The following is a 19538-nucleotide window of genomic DNA, read 5'->3' as shown; positions in this document are numbered from 1 at the left end:
CGGGTTCCCCCCGATGGTAACATTTTGTAAAACCGTAGCATAATATCATAACTAAGATACTGATATTGATACTATCTAGTGATCTTATTCAGATTTTCTCAGTTTTACTTGCGTGTGAGTGTATTCATGAAAATCTATTGAAATTTATCACTGGTGTGGGCTCGTGTGATAACTGTTAGGAAACTTCATGCTCATCTGAGTTCAGCCTAGTAGCTAAGCAGGCGGTGCAGGGATGACACAGTATATGACAGCTTGAAATGTGCATGGCCATCCAGTGATAGACAGGACACATAGCCCTCCAATAATTTTTTTTTTTTTTTTTTTTTTTTTTTTTTAGCATAGGAAAATAGCAGATAATCTCAACCTCCTTGTAACGTAGTTTTCATACCTGGGATAGAGCAACCCGAAATTTAAATTCATCTGCATAATAAAATGCATTTATTCCCCCATCCCCCCCAATAACAACTGTTAAAACAGACTCCAGAAAGCCAGCTCTCTGCGGACGACAGGAAGGCAGAAGTTTATAACTGCTCATCTCTTAGCACGTGGCAGGCCTCTCGTCAGCACGACTCCATGGCTGACCCAGCAAATAACACAAACATTTATTTTTTTGTTTTGTTTTTAACATTTATTTATTCTTGGGAGACAGAGAGAGAGCACGAGCAGAGGAGGGACAGAGAGAGAGGGAGACACAGAATCCGAAGCAGGCTCCAGGCTCTGAGCCATCAGTACAGAGCCCGACGCGGGGCTCCAACCCACAAACCGGGAGATCATGACCTGAGCCGAGGTCGGACGCTCAACCGACTGAGCCACCCAGGAGCTCCGAACATTTGTTTTGCTTTTCACCACAAAGTCCACTGTGCCATTTCTGCCAAATACCATCACTGCCGTGCACCTGCAGGTCAGCTAATGCCCGTACTCAGTCATTGTTAAATAATCAATGGAAACTCATTACAGCCTTGTTGCTCACAGTGCAGTCTGCAGACCAGTTTGTCAAAGTGCAGAATCTCAGACCCTGCCCGGCCTTGCCAAATCAGGATCTGCATTTTAACCGGATTCCTGGGTGATTCCTATACACACAGAAGTTCCAGAAGCCCTGGTCTACAGAGAGGAGCTCTTTCTCAGAAAAAACCCAGGGTGCCTGGGTGGCTCAGCTGGTTAAGCATCCAATTTTTGATTTCTGCTCAGGTCATGATCTCACGGTGCCTGAGTTCAAGCCCCACGTCAGAGCCTGCTTGGGATTCCCTCTTCTCTCCCTCTATGCCCCTCCCCTGCTCCTGCTCTCTATCTCAAAATAAATAAATAAACTTAAAGAAAAGAAAAGACCCTCAAGCAGTGGTCTGGCTGACTGGCTACACATGACGTCACCTGGGACCTAAACATCCTGTTTCCTGAGTTCAGGTCTCAGAGATTCGGAGGTAATTTGGTCTAGGTGTGGCTTGGGCATTGGGGGTTTTAAAAGCTCCCAGGTGATTTTCTGTGCTGCCACATTTGAGAGTCTTGGCTGGGCTTTGGACCTTCCCTGCTATTTGCTCGAAATACAGATACCTAAGCCCGACCCCCAGAAGTCCTGAGCTCAGTGAGTCTAGGGTAGTAGGGCTCAGGGTTATAGACTTGGAGGCCTTAGTGGAAGGGTCCCCTGGGAGGTTCCAGGCTGAAGACCCACAGAGCAGAGCCACAGGGAGCTAAAGGTTGCACACCTCATGAAAGTGCTCTCTCAGGGATTTCTGGAGCCCTTTGCCCCTGACTTCCCCCAATCTTAGCTGAAGAACAAAGCACCAGGTTATTGAGTGCTGCGTCTCAAACAGGCCGTGGGTATTCTCCACAGTCTCAGATGTCGCTGCTCTGGGTGCAATATATGTATTCCCGAAACCCCCCATATTCTGCAAAATCACACCCTTTAAATTGTCAGGGCTCCTGAGAAAAACAGCATTCCTCACAGGTCTCTTCATAAACAGGTCATTTTAAAGCCAGAACCAAAAGCAAAAAAAAAAAAAAAAAAAAAAGGTGCTTTTTGAACCAGGAAGTTCACTTGGACTGCGCAGGGGGGCAGCTCAGGTTAGCCAATGGTTGCCATGGTACATATTAAAAATACACAAGATAACTGAGTGGAAATGCTGGCAGCCCTTTAGTTAGGCAAGTCAGAGGGTGCTGAGGCAGCAGGGACAGAATTGGGTCTCTGGCCAGCATGGCTGCTGTGGAGCTGGGCCTGGGGGTGGGGGAGGGGTGGGGAGCTGGGCCTGGGGTGGGGGAGGGGTGGGGAGCTGGGCCTGGGGGGTGGGGGAGGGGTGGGGAGCTGGGCCTGGGGTGGGGGAGGGGTGGGGAGCTGGGCCTGGGGGGTGGGGGAGGGGTGGGGAGCTGGGCCTGGGGTGGGGGAGGGGTGGGGAGCTGGGCCTGGGGTGGGGGAGGGGTGGGGAGCTGGGCCTGGGGGGTGGGGGAAGGGTGGGGAGCTGGGCCTGGGGGTGCGGGGAGCTGGGCCTGGGGGTGCACACTGCCCTCAGACACACAGGTCTAGTGTGCATGTCTCAGGAGAGAGGAACTACAGGACACATGTCATTTTTTATTTTATGCAAAGAGGCCTTCAGAGAGTCTGCTGCCAATGCAAAAATTGAGCTGAAGGCCCTTCCCTTTCCTGCTCAAGATTCTATACTTTACTGCAGCTACTCAGGGCCCCCTGGCCTAGGAGAAAATCGCATATGAATGCATCTGCATTATACTGACCTCATTCCCCTTCTAACCCATCTCAGATAACTCATTGTAGATCCTGTGCACAGGGACCCCCCCCCCCCCGCCCAGGGGCTGAAGGCCTCCTTCTCAGGGGCTCAGAGCAGTGCACAGTGAGGGCCTGGGTTATTTGCACTGGAATCATTCGCTAAGGTGCATGTTTAAGAACACAGATCTCTAGGGGCACCTGGGGGACTCAGTGGGTTAACCGCCCGACTCTTGGTTTCAGCTCAGGTCAGGATCTCAAGCCCCACATCTGGGCTGTTAGTGCAGAGCCTGCTTGGGATCCTCTCTCTTTCTCTCTCTACTCCTCCCCCCGTCATGTTCTGTCTCTCTCAAAACAAATGAATAAATATTAAAATAATTACAGATCTCTACATTTTACCCCCGGCTTGTTGAATCTGCCCTGTAACAAGAGCTCTGGGTGGCCCTCGTGGGCAGTAAAACTCCAACCACGGGCGTAATTAGACCAAGATCTAGCGTGAATACTACCACTTGAGGTGTTCCCTTAAAGAATCACAGGATTTTGGAAGCAACAGGAAGCTTGGGGCTTGTCAAGTGTAACCCCTTGGCCCTGGGGGGGGGGGAACCTCGCGATTTGGATGTCTGCTTTCTAGCTGACTAGCTGTAAACAGCTTATTCTTCACCTGTCCGCCAGCCGAAATAAATACGGATCCTGATTTATTGTAACTAATCCAAAACAGGTGCGCCATCTGCAGCTGAGTTTTATTTTAAGGAGTAGTTTGGTGACAGGAATTTGGGCGGAAGCAGTGGAGGCCAGAGACAGGAGGGTCGCTTGGCTGCATGGGTGGGTTTGAGCCCTCCCACCGCCTTGGGTGGGAGCTGAGGGCCAGAGACATGCCTTATTGGTGATTTGGGGCTGTGACTGAAAACGAACTTGCTTCACTGATGATGGGGCAGGAGAAACATTGGACTAACCATCGGTCTATCGGTACAAATGACGAAGCCGCGGTTGTCAAAACCGGGTGGGAGCGGCCCCAGATAGATCAATAGATAAACCAAACTGAGTAGTGAGTGCAGAATCAGACCCAAGAATATACTGGAATTTGGCTTATGGTGGAAAGAGCGTCTCAAGTTTTAGGAGAGAAACAAAATCTTCAATGCTGACACAGTTGGCCATTTATATGGAGAAAAAAAAAATAAGACTAGTTTCATTCCAGTGGACCCCAAATGAACTCCAGATGGATCTCTCTATTAAATATATTAAGAAAAAGCCTAAACAATAAATTTCTAGAAAATAAATTGGAAACCATTTTTAAGAACTTGAAAACCATAAGATCTTGGGACACAATAAGACAGGAAGGAAAGAAGGAAGGAAGGAAGGAAGGAAGAAGGGAGGGAGGGTAGGAAGAAAAGAAAGAAAGGGAGAGAGGGAGAGAAAGAAAGGGAGAGAGAAAGAAAGGGAGAGAGAGGGAAAAAAAATAAAGAGAAGAAAGAAAGAAAAACATTGATCATTTTGTTACATCAAGTTAATTTCCATATAACAACAAAAAAATGCCATAAACAAAATTGAAGGAAGTGACATATTGGAAGAAATATGTAGGACATATATAACAGAGATTAGTTTCCAAAGTATATAAAAAATATATATAACTTATATATATATTTAATATTTATATTTATTTATTTTTGTAATATTTATATTTATTTATATTTAACATAATATATATATATTTTATAAGTATATAAAAATATATATATAACATATATATATATATGTTAGGGTAAGAATAATATCCCTAACAATTGAATTTTAAAGAAAGATAAAAGTAAATGCATATGAATTTCATAGAAGAGGAAATAAAATGGTCAGTAAACATGTGAGACATTTAACCTCTTGTGTAATTAGGAAAATATCAATTTAAAAAATATAATGTTTCTCACCCATCAGGCAAAACATTTAAAGGATGATAGATAATATCAAGGTGTTGAGATTATGGAGAAATGGGTATGTTGCCAGCAAGAGTGTAACTTGGTGATATCTTTTAAAATTAGGGCATTACCCACTAAGTGATAGTTTCACGGCCCCAGAGAGACATGTACCATAATGTGCTGCAGAATTGTTTGTCTAAGGAAACATTTATGCAGAAATGGCTGAATAAAAGTGTGGCCTGTTCAAATGATGGGCATCTCTAAACATAAGGTAGAGTAAGGAAGGTGTATCACAGAATGATCCACATACAATTATTTTTGTTAAGTGTAGAAGGATCCACGCCAAAATGACAACGGTGACCACTCCAGGAAGGGAAATAGGAAACTTGCATTCGGACGTGCGATTGGTAATGTTATAGTTTTTAAGGAAACTATATTCACTTGGTACTTGCATTATTGAAAACTAATATTTTGGGGGTGCCCTGGGTGGCTCAGTCGGTTAAGTGTCCGACTTTGGTTCAGGTCGTGATCTCACTGTTCATGGGTTCGAGCCCCCAGTTGGGCTCCATGCTGACAGCTCAGAGCCTGGAGCCTGCTTCGGATTCTGTGTCTCCCTCTCTCTCTCTGCCTCTCCCCTGCTTGTGCTCTGTCTCTCTATTCCTCAAAAATAAATAAAAGCATTGAAAACAATTAAAAAAAAAGAAAACTAATATTTTTTAAAAGGAGAATAAACTGAAGTCAAGGAATCTGTAATTTTGGTCCTGGTTCTGTCATTAACCAGCTGTATGTCCCTAAGTCATTTCTCCTTCTCCCTGGGCCTCTTCCTGTAGTTTTTCCTTAAACTGAAGGGGTTGAACATGGGGATCTGTAAGTTTCCCAGGCACGAAAGTCCTGTGAATCCCTAATTCCACATCAGCTACCAAAATAAATATCAAATAGGGTAGAAGAAAACGTGAATCTCAAGGTGAGGAACGGCTCTTTAAGCCTAAGGGGGAGAATTGATAAATCTGATGATAGAAGAATCTTGCATATTAAAAACCCCACAAACAGAATTTAAAAACAAATGAAAACTTAGAAAAGTATGTACTGGTGAGGTTATCGACAAAGAAAACCGAGTAAGAAAGGATGAACAGCTTAATCCAAATAGGCAAGGAATTGAATGGTCAATCCATAAAGAAAAATGTACAATTGCTTCATAAACTTATCAAATTACTTTCTCCCTTCTTTCACCCCTTCTTTCTTTCCCTCCTTTCTTTGTCAGTTTTGACAGACTGTTTTTAAAGTGATAATACCTTCAGCTGATAAGACTGTGAGGAAACAGACTTTCTCCTATACTGCTGGTGGTAGTGAAAATTGGTATCACCTTTCTGGATGGCAAATTGGCCATATTTACTGATACCTTTATTTATTTTTTTAATTTTTTTTAAGGTTTTATTTTATTTTTGAGACAGAGAGAAACAGAGCATGAGCGGGGGAGGGGCAGAGAGAGAGGGAGACACAGAATCCAAAGTAGGCTCCAGGCTCTGAGCTGTCAGCACAGAGCCCGACGTGGGGCTCGAACTCACAGACGGTGAGATCGTGACCTGAGCCGAAGTCGGAAGCTCAACTGACTGAGTCACCCAGGTGCCCCGAGAGAATCTTAAGCAGGCTCTACGCTCAGGATGGACCCTGCCTCAGGGTCCAATCCCATGACCTTGGAATCACAACCGGAGCCAAAATCAAGAGTCTGACACTTAACTGACTGAGCTACCCAGGCACCCCACTAATGCCTTTAAAATGCAAACTTTGGCCCAGTCATTAACCTAATCCAGTGATCAGAGCTATAAACACAGCTAGCCGGACAGGTTCACTGCAGCATGAAACTGTGGCAACACTCTAGATATTTTAACAGTGGTGGGGGTGGGGGCAGGAGGCTGGTTAAATACTGCAGTACAAAATCCTTTGGAACACAATGCAGCCATTAAAAATCATACCTTGATAGACACCTGGGTGGCTTAGTCGGTTAAGGGTCTGACGTAGGCTCAGGTCAAGATCTCCTGGTTCATGAGTTCCAGCCCCGCATCAGGCTCTGTGCTGACACCTCAGAGCTTGGAGACTGCCTCAGATTCTGTGTCTCCCTCTTTCTCTGCCCCTCCTCCACTCGTTCTCTGTCTCTCAAAAATAAATAAACATTAAAAAAAAATCATACTTCAGAAACATTTCATATGAGAAAATGCTCATAAACAAATGACAAAGCATTATACCCGTAGTCTCTTCCCTTGAAAAATTTGGCTTCATGAGAGAAAGATCCAGCTCTTCACCTGTGGTCCCATGGACCCTAAGTTAAACCCCGGGTCGATCTTTTGTTCGACACCTTTACGTCTCACTGCAGTTTGGCATAAACGAGCTCGTCTCAAAATCACTCATTCAGCTCTTACCTAAGGGAACTGACAAAAACTGGTGACTTTTAAGTGGAAATAGCCTCTGTTCTCTTCTTTTAGCTACTTTACAGTATAAGTAAGCTCCGTTCCATTTTTCTTGAAAAATAGTGTATATAATAATACTACAACTTTTCTAAATCCCTTTAGAGACTGCCCCAAATCTAGCAGGAGAACCTTTCTCTTTGATCAGTGAATGTGGAAGCTAAAAGTTAGACGCTGAATAAAGGTCCCATGAGCATCCACGGGGCCTACACATGAGTTAATATTGTTAAAAATAGAACTGGGGCGCCTGGGTGGCTCAGTCGGTTGGGCCTGCGACTCTTGATTTTGGCTCAGGTCATGATCTCGCAGTTCGTGGGATTGAGCCCCGTGTTGGGCTCCAAGCTGACAGTGCTGAGCCTGCTTGGGATTCTCTCTCTCTCTCTCTCTCTCTCTCTCTCTCTCAAAATAAATAAATAAACATTAACAAAAAATAGAACCAATAAATATGGGCAAAATCCCCTTTCTTACCGTTTTCCTGGAATCATATATTGTGAGACTGTATTATGTGAGATGTCAGATTTCCCCAGAAGGAGAGCTGCTCTGTGATGGTAAGCAAGGGGTCATGACTGAACGTTGTGCCCCCTCTCCCACATCCAGTGTTAAAGCCCTAACTCCCAGAGTGTTGGTATTCAGAGGTGAGCCTTTAGGAGGTGATTAGGTTTGGACAAAATCATGAGGCTGGAGCCCCCATGATGGGATTAGTGTCCTCATCCGAAGAGGAAGAGAGACCACAGCTGGCTCTCTCCCCCTCCCCCTCCCCCTCACCGTGTGTGTCTCCTCCTCCCTCCCCATCTCTCTCTTCCCCCCCTGCTTCCTCCCTCCTTCTACCTCCCTCCCCCAGTTATGTGTATGTGTGTGTATGTGTGTGTGTCTTTCTCCTTCTCTCTCCCTCTCTCTCTCTCTCTCTTCTCTCCCTCTCCCTCTGTGTCATGTAAAGACACAGCAAGAAGGCAGCCATATGCAAGCCAGGAAAAGAGTCCTCCCCTGGAACTGCATTGGTTCTCCAGAACTATGAGAAATACATTTCTGTTGCTTAAACTACCCAGTCCGTGGTATTTTGTGATAGCAGTCCCAACAGACGGAGACATAAGGTCAGCCTCAGAATTCAGAGCCCCAAGTGATCTGGGAGCCATTTGGTGGACTAATGCAGTAAATTACTAAAAAGCATCCCTTTGGGGCACCTGGGTGACTCAGTCCGTTGAGCGTCTGACTTCGGCTCGGTCATGATCTCATGGTTGGTGAGTTCAAGCCCCGCATCGGGCTACTGTCGGTGCACAGCCTGCTTCGGATCCTCTCTCCCCCTCTCTCCGCCCCTCCCCCGCTTGCACCGTCTCAAAAATAAATAAGCGTTAAAAAAAAAAAGCATCCGTATGGTCTACAATAGCTTCCATTTGTACCTAATTTAAACCAGAGCTCAGTCTATTCACTGGGAGGCTGTAAGTTCTTATAAAGGACGATTTTGCTATTTTGGTGTTCGTTGCGTGACACTCACGTGACACTTTAGGAAGGCGTTTTTTTCTGAAATGGAATTTTCACTTACTCAAGCGAAGCAATAAGCAAGGCATTCCAGGAAGTTGTGTAAAGAGACTGAGGACGAAACTTTGTGGAGGTGCTCTTTCTCACATCATCACCTCAAGTTCATCACCTGGTCCAAAGTTTGCACAGATTGTGCGGAGAAACAAGTGGTGTCATCGGTAAAAATAGCAACCGTTCACAGGGTCTGCGTGTTCCAGGCACTATGTTAATGCCCTACATTTGGTATTAATCCGTGGAATACAAATGTGAGCTGGCCCACAGAACTCAAAGCGGTTAATTTACATGCTCATGGTACATCTATTTTAAGTGACAAGCCTGGAATTCACGTTCCCTAAGGAAATCAGGTCAGCACAGAACAAGTTGAGGCTGATGCTGCTGAGGGAGAGGAGCGTCAGAATCATCGGGGGTTAAAGAACCCCATTGATTGACTCCAACATCCAGATGGTTTATGGAATTATCTGGTGGTCCCCGAGGCAGATGCAGATGATGCTCAGGCCCCAACCCTCCTCAGTCACCTGGGCTTACCCGCAGCTGCAGGTGAAGACAGTTTGCAGCACCCCACAGCTCCCCACCTCCTTTCTTCATGGCCTGGGACGGGGTTTGGCCACACACGACAAGGTAGCTGGAGGTAGGAAAACCTCCTGTTCCCATAGGATGATTCTAAGGCATGTGCCACACCGTTCTGTAGAGGGGCTCTGTGTGTCCACAGCTGCAACATGTGTAGTCATGTGCTGGCTGTCCTCCCTTCCCGGACTCACACTCTTCCTGAGGTCACCTCCCTGATAAACTTACTGCCTCCACATTCTTGTCTCGTGGTCGGTTTTTCCAAGGGGACTCAAGTTAGGACATCTTCCTACCTAATGCCTCCAGTTAACGTAGAATCTTCCGCCCCTGGAACACAGGGGGAAGTCCTTTTAAGGGCCTGACCTTGACGGCATCTGGCTGATTCCTTAAGGCCCGGTGTTCAGATGTCACTCGTTTTGGAACACTTCCGGAATCCTCATGTCCCCGCCTCGCCATCCTGCCCTGATCCACTCCCTTCGATAAAGTACTACAGCTCTTCATGTCACGGACTTGCGAGCCTCTATTATCGATTACGCTGGATTAGATGGACAGTCTACTGATTTGTTCGCTCCACTAGACATCGATTCCTTATGGGTCAGGGGCGAGCTTTGTTGAGCAGACACAGTACCCGATAGTTGGAAATGCCCAATCACTGTTGAGTCGAACACCGGCTCGATGTGATCTGATGGGCCCACTTGCGAAAGGGGATTTCAACTTAGCGGGTGTGCCAAGAACTTCAGAAAATTTGTAAACCAAAGTAATAGGAAAAGATTCGAATTGTAATCATTCATTTCCAACACTACAACGGTACGAATATGGAAAAGTAGTGTTTTAGTTTAGTAGGGGTGCCATAACGAAAGACCATAGACCGGCTGGCTTAAACAATGGAAATTCGTTTTCTCACAGTTCTGGAGGCTGGATGTCCAAAGCCAAAGGGTTAGTTGGTCAAGTAGGTTTCTTCTTAGGCCTCCCTCTATGGCTTGTGGATGGCCGCCTTCTTGCTGCACGTGTGTGGTGTCTATGTCCTATTCTCCCTTTCTTGTAGTGACACCAGTCATATTGGATCAGGGCCCACCCTAATGACCTCATTTTACTTTAATTACCTCTTTAAAGGCCCCATCTCCAAATATAGTGTCATTCTGAGGTGCAGAGTTTAGGGCTTCAACATAGGAATTGCGGGGCAGGGGGCACAGTTTAGCCCATAGCAAGTAGTCTATAAATCTCTCACAGACCATTCTGGGGCATGTGTCAATAAGAATTTTAATATCTGGAAAATCAGCATTTAACCATCTCAAAACTCAGACTGGGAGACTCCACGATTCTGGAAAAGCAAATATGCCCAATTTCTTCTTCTGGAACTAAGGCAGCTGAGTGCTGGCTGAGGGGCCACCCCAGCAGGTTGTCTAGGCCCTTTACGCTGTGGTGGGCAGGACAATGCCTGCAAAGACTGGGTCCCTGCCCTGGTCCCCAGAGCTGGTGAATACATTACCTTATGTAGTGAACGGGACTTTATAGATGTAAGGTAAGCATTTCGATGTGGGGAGATTACCCTAGATTATCTGGTCATCCAAATGTAATCACAAGGCCCTTCTAAGAGAGAAGGTGAGAAGAGGGTCAGAGTCTGAGAAAGATTTGAAGATTCCACGCTGCTGGCTTTGAATTTATTTGGAGGAAGAGGCCATGAGTTGTTGGAATGCAGCCAGCCTCCAGGAGCTGGAAAAGGCAAGGAGATTCTTTTCTGGAGCCTCTAGAAAGAATGCATTTTTGCTGATACCTTGATTCCAGCCCAGTGAGATCCATGTTGGACTTTTTGACTTGCAGAACTGTAAGATAATAAATTTGTATTCTTTTTTTTTTTTATGTTTGTTTATTTTTGAGTAGGGGTGGGTGGGGGCGGGGCAGAGAAAGAGAGAGAGGGAGACACAGAATCCAAAGCAGGCTCCAGGCTCTGAGCTGTCAGCACAGAGCCCGATGCAGGGCTTGAACTCACAACCCATGAGATCATGACCTGCCCTGAAGTCAGACACAACCCGGGCACCCCTAACTTTGTGTTCTTTTCAATGAGTGAGTTTGTGGTAATTTGTTACAGCAGCCACAAGAAACTGCTAGAGCCAGAAAGGGCAATTTAAACACAAAGTACCTCAAAGCAAGTCCGAATATCCTTCTTCAGGTTTTTATTTCAGACATCAGAGAAGGAACGCATTCATGACACAGATTGTGCAAATCCCAATTGTTTTTGGCTTAAAAAATCTGATGTAGAAGAGAAAACAATAAAGAAAAACGGCAACTTACCTGGAACGCGGCCAGCTTGATTTAAAGTACAACATGTTGGAACCCAGGAGGCCTCAGACAGTAAGGGCAAGGCCATGGGCTCCATAGCCAGTCCAGGCAGTAATTCCTGGGCCCTTTCAGGACTCTGCCCAGAACATCTCCAGGTTTACAGCGTCCTCTGTCCCCCCTATCTCTGTCCCTCCCCTGCTCATGCTCTCTCTCTCAGAAATGAATAAACATTTTAAAAAATTTAACCAAAATATTATTTCAATATATAATCCATATAAGGGACGTCTAGGTGGCTCAGTTGGTTGAACACCCGACTCTTGATTTCAGCTTAAGTCATGATCCCAGGGTCGTGGGATCAAGCCCCGTTTCGGGCTCTGCACTGAGTGTGGTGCCTGCTTAAAGATTCTCTCTCTCTTTTTCTCTTTCTCTCTTTCTCTCTGCCCCTGTCCCCTGCTTGCACTCTGTCTTTCTCTAAAAAAGAATCCATATAAAAATGAATGAGATATTTTATATTCTTTTTTCCGCTATTTAAGTTTTCAGAATTTTACACTTATGTTGTATCTCAATTTGGATGCTATTTACTGGAAATACTTGATCTGTGTGTAGATTTCATGAAATTCACAATTGAAAGAGTAGATTCATATCCTCAAATTGTTCCAAGCCTACTTACGATTTTTACTAACTGTATCACACACATCAGTTTTTTAATTTATATGTACATTAATTAAAATTAAATAGAATTTAAAATTTAGTTCTTTAGTTGTGCTAGGAACACTTCAAATGTTCATTAGTCACAAATAGCTAAGGTCTTCTGGATTGGACATCTAGGCTCTAAGTTATTTCTAGTATAATGGTGTGTGTGTGTGTGTTTTGTTTTGTTTTGTTTTGTTTTTTGAGCAGGGGAGGGACAGAGAGAGAAGGTAAAGACTCTTAAGCAGGCCTGACATCCAGCTTGATCTCACGACCCTGGGATTATGGCTTGAACCGAAATCAAGAGTTGGATGCTTAACCAACTGAGCCACCCAGTCGCCCCTATAACTGTGATTTTTTTTAAGAAGCATACTGCCCCAGGCCTCAGCCTTGTTTTTTCCCTTCTTTCCTACAGCTGATTCAATGATAAATTATAATTTTCTTTTTATTTTAAAAAATGGACTTTCCTAGAGTAGTTTTTAGCAAAATTGAGCAGGAGATAGAGAGAGTCCCTTATGCCTCCTGCCCCCACACATGCACAGCCTCCCCTGCTATCATCCCCCAGCAGCATGGGATATGTGTTATGGTCGATGACCCTCCATTGACACGTCATTATCACCCAGAGTCCGTGGTTTACATTAGGGTTCACTCTTGGTGTAGTGCATTCTGTGGGTTTGGACAAATGTGGTGAGACATGCACCCAGTATTACGGTATGTGGTTCTATTTTTTTTTTAATTTTTAATGTTTATTTATTTTTGAGAGAGAGAGAGAGAGAGAGAGAGAGAGAGAGCATGAGCAGGGGAGAGGCAGAGAGAGAGAGGGAGACACAGAATCCAAAGCAGGCTGAAGGCTCCGAGCTGTCAGCATAGAGCCCAATGAGGGGCTCAGACCCACCAACGGTGAGATCATGACCTGAGCCACCCAGGTGCCCCTAGGTGGTTGTATTTTTAAAGGAAAGGGCTGCTTCCTGTGTCCCATATATTCCGAGCCATGGTCTCTCCTTTTGGAACAAGTGGCAAACAGCAACACTTGTCACCCCACGAGCCCCTCCAGCCTCCCAGCCCTAACCCCACGTAGCCTTTACTTTTAATGCCAAGTTCTAAGGTAGCCCCCGACTGCCAGGGCCTTAGTGTCCCAGTTGGCAAGCGGCCAGCCCTGCTTGTTGGGCAGGCTCCACTGCATCTCTTGTGTCACTTTGAAACTAACATGCCACCCCACCCCTGCGAGCCATCTATCAGGTTACTGTCAGGACAAAAGGGGACACATTCCAGTTGTCTCTGAGGTCACAGGTTACTGGGCCTGGGAAATCAGATGTGGAGTAGGAAGCTGGGTAGGGCAGCGGGGAGGACTGCTTCTCCCTTGAAAGTGAGTTTCCCTCGTAAGGTGTCTACGGGCTTAACGTCTGAAGGTCCAGACTCAGCATCGGCATCTCCCCAGGGGCAGGGAGTGTCTGGCCCATTCCCTCGAGCTTCGTGGGCTCGTGTAGGGTAATGCTTCTCACACTTGTTCGTGCGTGCAGATCACCGGCGAAGTTGTTGGAAACAGCTTCTGATTCCCTGCGTCTAGGGAGGGGCCTGGGATCCTACATTGCCAGTAAGTTCCCAGGGATTTCCCGTGACCACATTTCTGGGCCACAGAGGCTTTCCCCGGAAGGTGTGCCCCACCCTGCCCGTCCGCCCTCGTCCAGCACATTCACCTGCCCACCAGCTAATAATGGCTGATGTTACTGAGTATAAGTACGTGCCAGGCACTGTGCCGAGACTTCAGTGGGTTAGCTTATTTAATTATCTCAACAACCCAACAAGATAAATCCTGTGTCTGTCGGGGCTCTGGGTCAGGAGGTGGTACAGCCTGGCTTTGAACAGAGTCTGCCCCGACACCGGGCCCTCAGCCCCAACCACGATGCTACGTAGATTCTTCCTTCCATTTTAGGTTTGAGTTCATGGGGTCAGTTTCAGACCAGTTCTCAGGGCAAGGGGGTCAGACGTCTTTCTCCAAATTGGGCCTTCAGCATCACTGATGAGATGGTGAGGGTTCTTCAGGCTCCAGCCATATCCTTCCCAACCTCTGGGAATATACACAAGATTCTCTTCTCCTGCAACAATCCTCCTGAAACCTCAATCTGGGAATATCATTCCCTTGTTGAAAACAACACCTTCGCGGCCCCGGCCAAACCTTGGTGGACGCTCATTCTAGAGGACTAAACCTGAACGCTTTGCATAACGTGAAGAACTCTCCAGAACCAGGCTGTCGGCTCTTTCCACTGTCCCCCTTCACTCTGCCCTTACCCACATCCTGGTCATTCCGGACACCTGGGAACTTGCCTGCCCCAGTGCCTTTGTTCACGCTGTTTCCTTGGCCTTCTCTCCCGACAGAACATTCGCTGACCTCCTGGACCTTGTCTGCCTCCTTACGCAGACCGTAAATTCCGAGAAAGTCGTCAGCTGGTGATGTTCTTTCCCCGGCAGCTACGACAAGTCGCGGCTCAGAGAGAGCTTTCAATAAGTGTTTGTTGAATAAAGGAATGGAAGAATTAATACCTGTAAATGCAGAGGCAGCAAATAAATGGGTTCTGGATCTTTCCCTGATGTGCTTGTCTCTCCTCTCCTCTCCCCGAAAGGAGAAGTAATTTCGTTTTAAAACGTTTAAAAACGTTTTAGTCCCATCCCTCTGCGAGCATTCACCTTACAGCACAGCTGTGTGTTTGCTCAGCTGGGCTGTGACTCCGTGAGCCACGTGGAGACAGACTCTGGGTCTGATTCATCTGTGAATGCCCAGAACAAACACAGTGCCTGTCAACAGTATTTGTTCAACTGAATTACCATCTCATTAGGGAGGCGAGACAAACACGAAAGATCACATTCCCCCACCCCCTCCAATTTGCTGCCTCCACCGCATTTGCAGAGCCGAGGAGGGGGTGGGGGCGGGTGGGAGGTAAAATTGCAAATTCTGTAAGTTCCCCTTTTCTGCTGATGCTTGAAAAATTATCTTTCTGAGTCAGCACAGGTATTTTGATGCTGCCTTGAGATTTCAGGCATTTTTTTTTTTTTTTTAAACTGATGGTTGAAAAACAAGTACATCACATTTACCATCAGACTGATGGTGCTGGATGGGAAAATAACCATGGCTAGAACTGTTTGCTCCTTCGTCTTTTACATTTCTAGCTCAGGGGCTAATTCTGACAACAAACATAAGGAACTCCCCAATCACTGCCTCTCCAGCAGCAGATCGGAGAATGTCTGGACTGGTCACTCTAAGGCCATTCTGAAGTGGCTGGCACTGATTGTGGGGTCCAGAAGCTGGGCAGTGACGAGGGATAGACCCTCGGTTGTACTGAATTCCACCCTCCTGACAGACTGCTTACCGCAGAAGCCAGCAGAAACTCCAGAAGAGGGCCAGCCTCCCTCTAATTATCCTGCTGCTAGAACATCATTCCAAACCTTCCTAGTCTCAAATCCACACCCGCCCCAGTCAAGGAACAAAGCTTCACCACTGAGCAAACAGGAGACCGTGGGCAGGGAAGGCCAACAGGCCAGGCCAGGAATGGAATGGGTTGCCATGGTGTGTCAAAAATTGTCCCCCCCCAAATTTATGTCCACCTGGAACCTCAGAACGTGACCTTATTTGAAACTAGGGGTTTTGTAGATATAATTAGTTAAGATGAGGTCAAAAGATAGGAAGGATTCTTCCCTAGAGCCATGCCCCCTAGGACATCTTGATTTCAGGCTTCTGGCCTCCAGATCTGAGAGAATAATGCGTGTCTTTCTAAGCCACCCGGTCGGTGATCCTTTGTTTCCGTAACTCCAGGAAACTCGTAACAGTCGCCAATGGTGTGGACAGGGATTTGCCAGAAAAAAATTGTTTTTGGTTGTTTTTCCAGTTCTGCCTCCAGGACCTACCTCCAGAGTAGCTCAGGAAATTCAGAATTGCCTCAAGGGTGAGGTGAAGATCGTGAGGTCGTAAGGGTTGTGCTGAGGAACACAAACAGAAGAAAGAAGTGTCTGTTCTTATTTTTTGTTTAGGCAGGACCATAATGTTTAGTCTGCCTTTGTTGAGAGAGGAGTTTTCTAAATTCCTTTCTTCTTAATAGATGAGGGAGCCTTATCTCTGCACAGTCAATCAGTGGGAGCCTGTGAGGGTTCAGACTAGGGTATGCAGCCCTCGAACGCGCCCTTGGAGACGCTGTGATGAAAAGTCAGGGCCCGGAGGGGCACGTCCACCCAGACTCCACGTGTCCTGGCATCAGGATGGTCGTCGCATAAGTTGAGGAAAACCATGAGAGCAGATCTTCCCCTGCTTCCATTTTGGGACGGGGGGAATAGCCCACTACCCATCTACCAATGTGGGCAACTCAGACGCCAGCTGCCAAAGGGGCTGGGTCACAACCAGGCAGAACCGAGGGCCTGAGCTTTCCCAAAGGGAACGTTTGAGTTATCAGATCCGAGGCAGGCCTCCTCAGAGAGAAAGCCTGCTCTCCGCTCAGCCCTCCAAACCCCTCCATGTGAGTGAGAGCTCAAGAGGAAGACAAGATCAGTGCCAGAGGAAAAACTACAGAGCTTGCATTTACTCATGCATATGGGAAGTAATATACATGAATTTTCAAACCACCATCCATGCAAATATCAGCTCAGCCTATTTTCTGCTTTTCCAGCTCAAATCACTGCATTGAATCCCAGACATGGCCTTTCTTCCTTGGATCTCACAGCATGTCCCTAACAACTTGAGCTTCCCAGAAACTTCTTTCTGATGCATTCTTTTTCCTCCCATCTACAAGGGGAAAGTGGATCTTGATGGCTCCATGAATTTCTAGTCCAATCACCATATTCGTCGTTGCTCTCCGGCCTGCCTTTGATTCCCTTCGTCTTTACAGTGCGGGTGCTTTAACCTTAACCCTTCAGCTGCACATCATAACTTGACAACTCTGTGCCCACGGTTACACAGACATTGCTATCTTCGGTGCCTGGTGCTCATGGGTGAAAGTATGCTGATGTCTTCTGGATAGTCTGCGTCTGGAACCAAAGGAAAGAAAGAAAGAAGGAAAGAAAGAAAGAAAGAGAAGAAGGAAGGAAAGAAGGAAGGAAAGAAAGAAAGAAGAAGGAAGGAAAGAAGGAAGGAAAGGAAGGAAAGAAAGAAAGAAAAGGAAGGAAAGAAGGAAAGAAAGAAAGAAAGAAAGAAAGAAAGAAAGAAAAAGAAAGGAAGGAAGGAAGAAAGAAAGACCAGATGGCTTCAGTTTTGATCCAGAGAAGGCCAAGGCCAACCAAGCAGCAAATTATTAGAGATGAAGACTTCTATTTTAGCAGAAAATACATATGAACCAAGGCACAGGACACTTGGCCCACTTTCCAGGTAGTGGATCAACATCTCAACAGAGAATAAGAAGAGAACCATACTCCAAAGAGGCAAAACCTTCCTGCCTGTGTTGGCAAAAAAAAAAAAAAAAAACAGACAAACAAAAAACAACACTGGACCAAGAACAGATTGGATGGATTTCATTCATTTGACCTATTTTTTTTTCCAGCATTCCTTTCTGGAGTTTCCATCTGATTGATTGATTGATTGATTTTTGAGAGAGAAAGTGCATGTGCACACACGGGGGAGGGGCAGAGAGAGAGAGGGAGAGAGAGAATCCCAAGCAGGCTCCACGCTGCCAGCACAGAGTCTGACGTGAGGCTCAATCTCATGAACCGTGAGATCATGGCCCAAGCCAAAATCAAGAGTTGGACACTCGACTGACTGAGCCTCCCAGCCGGCCCTCAACGTGACCTATTTTTTGAGCACCTGCTGTGTGCCCTACTCCAAGTCGAATAAGATTACCTAGGAAGCTTTGTTTCTCCTGTGAACAAAGCTGTGTCTGAATTTAATCAGGTAGCTGTATTGCCTGCTGGTTATCTGTACCCTTCTAGAACTGAACTCTCTGGAGGGACATTTTCTGCTTAACCAGATGCCCAACCTGGACATAGAGCTATCCTGCTACTTACTAGGAAAGACATACGGCAGAGAAGGGACTCTTCGAGCCCCGAGTCTGCATTTTCTACCCATTGTGGTAATGACCATCCTGCACAAGCGACCTGCCTCTATTTATGTTTATATTCAGATTTTCCAAGTGCCAGGTGCCATCACTGCTGTGCACGGGGAAGCCATGCTGAATAGGCAGAGTAGTAGAGTTGTAACCATGACAAGTATTTCCTGTTTCTGAAGTTTACAAGAACTGGCTTTGTACCGTGTATTATTGTCGGTGGAGTACAGTAACTGCAACTACGTTGGTTTTGGTTTTGCTCACAAATTCTAGAAACTGTAAAGAGAGAGATTGATTTGAAAATGCTCTCCTAGAACCTAAGGCTTAATTCCCCCCCAGCTGTTATCCATCTGAAATCTACATAGAAGTTTCAGTCTGTGGGAAGTAAACAACCCCTGTAAACTCACCCCTAGCTCACCACCTACAGCAGGAATTCAGTCCGTGGCCCGTGGGCCCTGACGAGGAGATCGGTGGGCTCAAGGCGGCCTGGAAACCTCTGAAATTGCAGGCAAAATTGTGTAGGCAAAACAAGACTTGGGGGGAAGAAGCCATGACTTTTCTCAACCCCAAAAAGGATGAGCAGAGCTGGGGGCGGACAGCTCCTGGCCTTCTGCTCTGTGGCTGTGAAGATTTTCATCGCCTTGGACTAGATCTGTGAGCCTCCAGAACTCTGCAGGTGGCCTTCAGGGCCCCTGTGCTGGCTCAGTACAGCCTACCAGGAAGACGGGGCACTGGCTGCACTGAGGAGGGAGGGGAAGCTATGAAGGACAAGAATCAGGACATGGGGCCCTGCAGTGACCAGCACAGGCTCCTCCCTGGCCCTCTCTGGGGTCCCCACTGGTACCTTCTGGATCCGGTACCATAGGCTGTGCCTTCTTCTCTAACACCTGTCACAGTTCACAGAGAGGATTAGATCGGGAAGCCTTTTGAGCCCAAGGGAAATCCGGTTCCAAGGGGAAGGTGAGGTTTAAGCCCCATTTCAATGTTTGTCCTGTTTACGTGGCAGCAGGGTGATAGGCCGTCAGGGCCAACCAAGGCCGTCAGGACCAAGAGATACTCTCCAGCCTCTCACTTTACTCTGAAAGGAACAGCCTCGGAAAGACCCGGTGACTTCTCCAAAGCCGCTTGCCACGGCTCAGTGGACCCAGGACCGCAGCTGGGTTTCCTGAGGCCCACTCCTCCGTCCATGCCGTTCCACTTTCCATTAACCTCCTCATCCAGCGCCAGTGTCTTCAAGACAGCAAACAACAGAGAGACTCTTCAGAAATGGAATTCGAGACAGATCACCGGCCTTCCCAACTCTGCCTTCCTTAGGTCTGCAGATCGCACAGCAAAGTTCCAGACACACACAGGGAAGGATGAAGGCTGCTTT

At 46.7% G+C, this 19538-nt stretch overlaps 1 protein-coding gene across 8 annotated transcripts in view; it reads left to right on the top strand.

Annotated features, from left to right (window-relative positions):
- Positions 1 to 19538, top strand: part of ALPK2 (alpha kinase 2) — a 115874-nt gene that overhangs the window by 48964 nt on the left and 47372 nt on the right. The gene's annotated exons all lie outside the window — the stretch shown is intronic.

This window comes from Panthera onca, chromosome D3, assembly GCF_046562875.1.
Source record: "Panthera onca isolate mPanOnc1 chromosome D3, mPanOnc1 haplotype 2, whole genome shotgun sequence".
NCBI lineage: Eukaryota > Metazoa > Chordata > Mammalia > Carnivora > Felidae > Panthera > Panthera onca.
The sequence above is the reverse complement of the archived record's forward strand: the minus strand, read 5'-3'. Positions and strand labels throughout refer to the sequence as shown.